Source organism: Lithobates pipiens, unplaced genomic scaffold (genome assembly GCF_037356315.1).
Source record: "Lithobates pipiens isolate NorthernLeopardFrog02 unplaced genomic scaffold, aLitPip1_a1.2 Scaffold_13, whole genome shotgun sequence".
In the NCBI taxonomy this organism is placed as follows: Eukaryota; Metazoa; Chordata; class Amphibia; order Anura; family Ranidae; genus Lithobates; species Lithobates pipiens.
The window spans coordinates 403,643,413-403,652,219 of NW_027507718.1; the positions used below are offsets into that span (position 1 = coordinate 403,643,413).

The 8,807-nt window shown below is 46.0% G+C and overlaps 1 protein-coding gene across 1 annotated transcript in view; it reads right to left on the reverse strand.

The window, feature by feature from the left end:
• The window catches only part of TRMT9B (tRNA methyltransferase 9B (putative)), a 100,908-nt gene extending 93,202 nt beyond the window's left edge, over positions 1 to 7,706 (reverse strand). The window contains exon 1 of the mRNA XM_077477433.1: positions 7,338 to 7,706. The gene's annotated coding sequence lies outside the window, so the exon portion shown is untranslated. The remainder of the gene's footprint in view (positions 1 to 7,337) is intronic.
• Positions 7,707 to 8,807: the final 1,101 nt, after the last annotated feature.

Consider the following 8,807-nt stretch of genomic DNA (forward strand, 5'->3'; position numbering starts at 1 on the left):
GCAATTTATTTTTACCAAATATATGTAGAAGAATACATATTGGCCTAAACTGAAGGAAAAAAATAGTTTTTTTATATATTTTTGGGGGATATTTATTATAGCAAAAAGTAAAAGATATTGCATTTTTTTTTTAATTGTTTTTATTTCTTGTTTATAGCGCAAAAAATAAAAAACACAGAGGCGATCAAATACCACCAAAAGAAAGCTCTATTTGTGGGAAAAAAAGGGCGTCAATTTTGTTTGGATACAAGATCGCATGACCACGCAATTGTCAGTTAAAGCGACGAATCGCAAAAAGTGCTCTGGTCAGGAAGGGGGTAAAATCCTCCGGGGCTGAAGTGGTTAAAGCACCCCTGTCCATACACACAAATGCAAATACACGCAGTATTTAAACAGCGATTGCACCCAACAGGTGAAGTATCACTGAAAACGCCTGAGTGATAGCAATAATTCTAGGGCCAAGATTTCCAATGATAACGTCGCCATGAAAAAATGTAGGTACTGTAGTTTGACGCCATTTCCTGGGCGCACGCAACTCTCAGTATTTACATGTTAGGTATCTATTCACTCAACACAACATTATCTTATATTTTACCAAAAAAATGGGTATTATATTGTGTTTGTGTACAATAAAATACATGTTTGTGTATATTTTCCTGAAAATTTGCGCTTGATAAACTGCTTCTGCCTTCGGAAAATATATATTGTTTGGGTGTTCTAAATCATTTTCTAGGAAAAAAATTGTGATTTTAACATGTGTGAAAAAATAAAAAATTGCCCCGAACAGCAAGTGGTTAAAGTGGCATTAAACCCAAAAACAAAAATGTAATATATTGCAGCTCATCAATCCTTAGATGTTATGGATACATTTGTTTTTTGTACCATATTTACATGAAGGTATAATACAAGACATGCACTAACATGGTCACAATATATCCAATGGTGAACACTCTGCATTCCACTATCCTGACATTTCTTATTCTATTAGAGAATGACATTCTGACCTATGTTATTTGAAATGTAGGATAGTCATCTGGATCAGCACTGAAAAGAGCAGCTGCAGAATGTATTTTTCAAGCGGATTGCCTGTCCTTTCAGCCAATCGGGTGACCAGTGTCAAAATCCGCTTTCTGATTGGCCGGGAGGAAAATCATTGTTACAACAGTGAATATTGATTCGCTGTTGTAATACACCTGGGTGGGCTCCGAACCCACCCATCTGCAACCTGAGCCCACCCTATATTGAAGCCTATTAGAGCCTGTGGCTCTAATCGGTGCTTCAAAAAAAAACAGCCTCTCCGCATTGGTATCCATGCGCCGGTGTCATAAAGGGGCCGGATGCATGAATAGGGGAGGCGGCGATGGGCAGGGGGGATGGCGGCACTTGTGTGCCCTTAATGGCCGGGCCGCCCCCTGCTTGTGACATCATTGACCTAATAAGGCCGCATGAACTGTACATTTAAAGTGACAATAAACTCTGGTTGCAAAAACAAAAAATATCTATTTAAGTACAGTGCCTTGAAAAAGTATTCATATCCCTTGAAATTCTCCACATTTTGTCATGTTATAATCAAAAACGTAAATGTATTTTATTGGGATTTTATGTGATAGCGTGTTTCCCCGAAAATACGCCCGGGTCATATTAATTTCGCCAACAAAAGACACTGTAGGGCTTATTTTCAGGGTAGGTCTTGTAATGTGACGTCTTCTCTCCCCCTCTCCCGCCCTGCCTGTCAGGAATTCCCAGAATGAACCAAGTTAAAATGGTTGTAAAATCCTATAATCCACTTTATTACAGTAGTATATAACGTACAATGTGCATGTTTCTGTAATATAATTGTGCCAAATACCTGTTATTGCGCCGTCCCTGCTCCAAGCACTGCGGGGGGGGGGGGGGGGGGGGTGAGATCCCCTGCTGACAGCTGGGATAAGAGGAGGAGAGCAGCTGGAGGTCAGCTGTAACTAAGGTATTTGGGACAATTATATTATAGAAACACACACATTGTACATTATATACTACTGTAATAGAGTGGATTATAGGATTTTACAAGCATTTTAAACTAGGGCTTATTTTCGGGGTAGGGCTTATATTGCAGCCCTCCTGGAAAATAACAGTGGGTCTTATTTTCAGGGTAGGTCTTATTTTCCAGGAAACGCGGTAGGCCAACACAAAGTGGCACATAATTGTGAAGTGGAAGCAAAATGATAAATGTTTTTCAACATCTTTTTACAAATAAATACTGTATGTATTGGCGTATAACACGCGCCAGCTTATAACACGCACCCCAAGTTTAGGAGGGAAGTATAAGGAAAAAAACGTACATTTAAATGCCCATCAATGCAGCCTTATCAGTGTCCATCTGCATCCTTGTCCATCATTGCAGAACGATCAGTGTCCATCTGCAGCCTTGCCCAATGTAATTGCAGCCTTGCCCAGTGTAATTGAAGCCTTGCCCAGTGTCATTGAAGCCTTGCCCAGTGTCAATGAAGCCTTGCCCAGTGTCAATGAAGCCTTGCCCAGTGTCATTGAAGCCTTGCCCAGTGTCATTGAAGCCTTGCCCAGTGTCATTGAAGCCTTGCCCAGTGTCAATGAAGCCTTGCCCAGTGTCAATGAAGCCTTGCCCAGTGTCATTGAAGCCTTGCCCAGTGTCAATGAAGCCTTACCCAGTGTCATTGCAGCCTAGCCCAGTGTCATTGAAGCCTTGCCCAGTGTCATCGCAGCCTTGCCCAGTGTCATTGAAGCCTTGCCCAGTGTCATCGCAGCCTTGCCCAGTGTCATTGAAGCCTTGCCCAGTGTCACTGCAGTAAGATCGTTTAAAATTATCACCGCCGAGATAGACAGAGCCGGATGTCCTGTGTACTTGGCTTCTCTCACCCAGTCCCGCCCCTTGGCTCGGCTCCTATGATGGACATAACCCAGGTCCAATGGCGGGACTGGGCGTGACTGCGAGCTATGTGTATTTCGGCGGTGCTCGCTCCTCTTCCCCTCAGAGACGGCGGGGATCTGGCGTATAACACGCACCCACGATTTTCCCCTGATCGTAGGGGGGAAAAAAGTGCGTGTTATACGCCAATTAATACAGTATATGAAAATTGCGGCGTGCATGTATATTCAGCCCCCCCGTGTCAATGCTTTGTAGAACCTTTCACTGCAATTACAGCTGCAAGTCTTTTGGGGATGTCTGTACCAGCTTTGCACATCTAGAGAGTGGCATTTTTGCCCATTCTTCTTTGCAAAAGCATACATTTACATTTTTGGTTGTAAAATGACAAAATGTGTAACATTTCAAGGGGTATGAATACTTTTTCAAGGCCCTGTATATAAATTCTTAACTCCAAATCTCTCAATTCGTTATTTTTTTCTGCTGTTATCCAAATTCCTGGTAGAAGGTGGCTACGTTCGTTCTCTATGGCCCCACTGTATGTAAGGTAAGTAATGTATACAGTAAGAAACAATTCATGAAAAAATAGATTACAGAGCCATTAGTGGGCTGTGTATGGATTGTTTTTGGAGAATAAGGGTATCATTTAGTGTCACTTTACTGTATCTAGATCACCATTACCAAGCGTCGTGTTTGAAGCCCCTCAATACCAGCACAGTTCTTCATTTCATAGTAAGACCAATCAAAGTCTACTTTCCAAGAAGGGCTCAATTCGGGGTTGTACTGTTCTGGCATTTTCATTTGCTATGGGGAGGGGGGCGGGGTTGTACTGTTCTGGCATTTTCATTTGCTATGGGGAGGGGGCGGGGTTGTACTGTCCTGGCATTTTCATTTGCTATGGGGAGGGGGCGGGGTTGTACTGTTCTGGCATTTTCATTTGCTATGGGGAGGGGGCGGGGTTGTACTGTCCTGGCATTTTCATTTGCTATGGGGAGGGGGAGGGGTTGTACTGTCCTGGCATTTTCATTTGCTATGGGGAGGGGGCGGGGTTGTACTGTCCTGGCATTTCCATTTGCTATGGGGGGAGGGGCGGGGTTGTACTGTCCTGGCATTTTCATTTGCTATGGGGAGGGGGCGGGTTGTACTGTCCTGGCATTTCCATTTGCTATGGGGGAGGGGGCGTGGTTGTACTGTCCTGGCATTTTCATTTGCTATGGGGAGGGGGCGGGGTTGTACTGTCTTGGCATTTTCATTTGCTATGGGGAGGGGGGTGGGGTTGTACTGTCCTGGCATTTTCATTTGCTATGGGGAGGGGGCGGGGTTGTGCTGTCCTGGCATTTTCATTTGCTATGGGGAGGGGGCGGGTTGTACTGTCCTGGCATTTCCATTTGCTATGGGGGAGGGGGCGGGGTTGTACTGTCCTGGCATTTTCATTTGCTATGGGGAGGGGGCGGGTTGTACTGTCCTGGCATTTCCATTTGCTATGGGGGAGGGGGCGGGGTTGTACTGTCCTGGCATTTTCATTTGCTATGGGGAGGGGGCGGGGTTGTACTGTCTTGGCATTTTCATTTGCTATGGGGAGGGGGGCGGGGTTGTACTGTCCTGGCATTTTCATTTGCTATGGGGAGGGGGCGGGGTTGTGCTGTCCTGGCATTTTCATTTGCTATGGGGAGGGGGCGGGGTTGTACTGTTCTGGCATTTTCATTTGCTATGGGGAGGGGGCGGGGTTGTACTGTTCTGGCATTTTCATTTGCTATGGGGAGGGGGCGGGGTTGTAATGTCCAGGCATTTTCATTTGCTATGGGGGAGGGGGCGGGGGCGGGGTTGTACTGTCCTGGCATTTTCATTTGCTATGGGGAAGGGGGCGGGTTGTACAGTCCTGGCATTTTCATTTGCTATGGGGAGGGGGCGGGGTTGTACTGTCCTGGCATTTTCATTTGCTATGGGGAAGGGGGCGGGTTGTACAGTCCTGGCATTTTCATTTGCTATGGGGAGGGGGCGGGGTTGTACTGTCCTGATATTTTCACACCGCGTTTTTCAATTTTTGTCTTTTTTTTTCTTTAAAAAGTAAAAAAACAAAAACAAATGGTGGTTATAATCCACCCAAAGAAAGCTCCATGTGTCTCTAAAAATGATATAAACTCCATTAGAATACAGTGTTGTATGACTGAGTAATTGTAAGTCAAAGTATAAGAGTGCAGAAAACCCCTCAAAGGCCGGGCAATGAAGGAGGTGAAACATGGCGGAGATGGTCAATGAGGGCCGGTTCACACAGCGGGCGATGCGAGGCGACACGACTCGCCTCGCCTCGCTCCCGCAACTCGCCCACGTTCTGTACAATGGAACCGTTCTGAAAGGAGCGACTCGAGTCGCTCCGACTCAGAAAAAAGGTTCCTGTACTACTTTCGGGCGACCTCGGGGCGACTTGCATTGACTTCTATACAGAAGTCATTTGCAAGTCGCCGCCGAGGCCGCTGCAGGTCGCGGCGAGGCAAGTCGGAGTCGCCTCGCCTCGCCTGCAGTGTGAACCGGCCCTGATTCTGATAACATATTCATTCACTGGGACTCTAAACGCTGCCCTTTATGACATGGCTAGGTAAATAAATGACACTTGCCCACCATGATCTTTTCCCTTTAGACTGGACTCATTCCATTTCACATCTCAATGAACGCATTTCGGGGGAAAAGAGCCAAAAGCACGCACGCTCCAATGACACATATGGCAATGTCACTGGATGGGGATGTATGTCAGCTGACATCAGATGGAAATACCCAGAGTTCCATGCTGCTCTCCCAGAACTGGGGCTCAGCAGATCTCTATGAGAACGTGTTTCAAAAAAATAAGGTAAAGTCCATTAGGGTACAGTGTTGTATGTCAGTCAAGGTATCACAGCAGTGAAAACTGATGCATGGCCGGGTAATGAAGGGGCTGAAACATGTTAGAGGGTCAATAAATCTGATAACATATAGAATATAAATTCATTAACTGGAAGTGGAAATGTTGCCCTTTAGAATTTGGCAAGGCAGATAAATGACATTTGCTCACCGCGATCGTCCCATTACAGTCGTTCCATTTCCCATCTCAATGGACACCCCGGAGGGTCCATCCAAACACAGTGACAGTCCAATGACACATTCATACTGAGAATGTCACTGGATGGGGATGTATGTCAGCTCTTATTATTATACAGGATTTATATAATGCCAGCAGTTTACACAGCGCTTTACAATGTAAAAAGGGAGACAATACAATTACAATACCATAACATACAAGAGGGTTAAGAGGGCCCTGCTCAAAAGAGCTTACACTCTAATCTAATTCTGCCCGGGGCACACATCCAAACATGGGCACTTACCAGTGACACACGGGGCAATTTCATATTTAGAATGTCACTGGATGGGGATGTATGTCAGCTGTCATCTGATGGAAATACCCAGAGTTCCATGCTCCTCCCCCAGGATTGGAGCTCATCAGTGCTCTATGTGATCCCTATGTAATCAGTAATCCCTATGTGATCTCTACGTGATCCCTATGTCAGCGATCTCTATGTGATCCCTGTCAGTGATCCCTATGTGATAATCCCTATGTGATCCCTATTTCAGTGATCTCTATGCGATTCCAATGTCAGTGAACCCTATGTGATGATCTCAATGTCAGTGATCCCTATGTGATGATCCCAATGTCAGTGAGCCCCATGTGATCCCAATGTCAGCGATCCCTATGTGATGATCCCTATGTGATCCCAATGTCAGCGATCCCTATGTGATGATCCCTATGTGAAGATCCCTATGTGATCCCAAGGTCAGTGATCCCCATGTGATGATCTCTATGTGATGATCTCTATGTGATCCCTATGTCAGTGATCCCTATGTAATCCCTATGTGATGATCCCTGTGTCAGTAATCCCTATGTGATCCCAAGGTCAGTGATCCCTATGTGATGATCCCTATGTGATCACAAGGTCAGTGGTCCCTATGTCCTATGTGATGATCCCTATGTGATCCCAAGGTCAGTGATCCCTATGTGATGATCTCTATGTGATCTCTATGTCAGTGATCCCTATGTGATCCGAAGGTCAGTGATTCCTATGTGATTATCCCTATGTGATGATCCCTGTGTGATCCCTATGTGATGATCCCTGTGTGATCCCTATGTGATGATCTCTATGTGATCACAAGGTCAGTAATCCCTATATGATCCCTGTGTGATCCCTATGTGATGATCCCTATGTGATGATCTCTATGTGATCACAAGGTCAGTGATCCCTATGTGATGATCCCTATGTGATGATCCCTATGTGATCCCCGGCACAGAGAACTGCCGTGTCCTGCACAGCTCATCAACTCCGGGAAATGAATGAAAAGTTGGGGGTGCCGTGCGGTGCTGTGTGATCCCAGGTCCGGTATGTGTCCTCATCCCCCATCCAGATCAGCAGGAGCCGGGGCTGTGACTTACCTGCGGCGGATGGCTTGGACGGTCAGTGGCCGCACGGATGGCTAGGTGGCCCCTCCATAGCTCGGTGGACGGATGAAGGTCAGGCTGTGGCCGGTGTCGGATGGACGAGGTTCGGTCCAGATGTGTCTCCTCCAGTCCCAGCTTCATCACACAGCCGATCGGGGAGGAGGGGGAGGGGAGGGCTGCTCATGTGACCTCGCTTCTCTTTTCCTGCCTGTGTGATGATCAGCTCTACAAGGTGACAGGACGTGACAGGTCCATTCCAACACACATCGGCCCGTGTGTGCCCATACTACATGACGTCACACCTTCCACACACATCACCTTCCTGAGGTCACACGTGTCATGTCTGTACAATGTGTCCTTACACTCCCCTCCTCCACTACCACAAATCAATGGCTCCAAAAGCCTAAAGGTAAGTACACGACCGATGGAAAGTCCGTGATGAAGCAGATACATTGAGATCTGTGTGTGTGTGGTCCTCCGTGTTCAACCGAATCCACCAAAAACTCCTAGAAGGATCACAACATCCTGAAATACAACGTGTGTTCATTTCATACTAAAATGTAGAAGAACGACACAAACATTTTCATATTGCAATAGATGGTTGGAGATCGGGCGCAATTCATCCCTTTATTTTATCTTCTCCATATCTGCTAATTATACAGGCTCTACGCGTTTCCTCGACATGGTCCACTTCCTCAGGAGCCAATCAAAAATCACTTTATACAATCTGAATGACATGACCATTTATTTATTAACCACCTCAATACTGGGCACTGCCCCCCCTTCCTGCCCAGGCCATTGTTCAGCTCTCAGTGTTGTCGCATTGTACATAACAATTGTGCGGTCCTCCTACACTGTAACCATGTGAGATTTGTTATCATTTTCTTCACACAAATAGAGCTTTCTTTTGGTGGCATTTAATCACTCCTGGCTTTTTTAATTCCCCCCCCCCCCCCAAAAAAAGACCGAAAACGAAAAAAAAAAAATTCTTAGATTCTGTTAGTAAATTTTGTAAATATTTTTAATTTTTCTCCTTCACTTATGGGCACTGATTAGGCGACACTGATGAGGAGGTACGGATATGCTGCACTTATGGGCACTGATGAGGCGGCACTGATGAGGAGGCACGAATATGCTGCACTTATGGGCACTGATTAGGCGACACTGATGAGGAGGCACGGATATGCTGCACTTATGGGCACTGATGAGGAGGCATGAATATTCTGCACTTATGGGCACTGATGAGGAGGCATGAATATGCTGCACTTATGGGCACTGATGAGGAGGCACGAATATGCTGCACTTATGGGCACTGATTAGGCGGCACTGATAAGGAGGCACGAATATGTTGCACTTATGGGCACTGATGAGGAGGCACGAATATGCTGCACTTATGGGCACTGATGAGGCGGCACTGATGAGGAGGCACGAATATGCTGCACTTATGGGCACTGATTAGGCGAC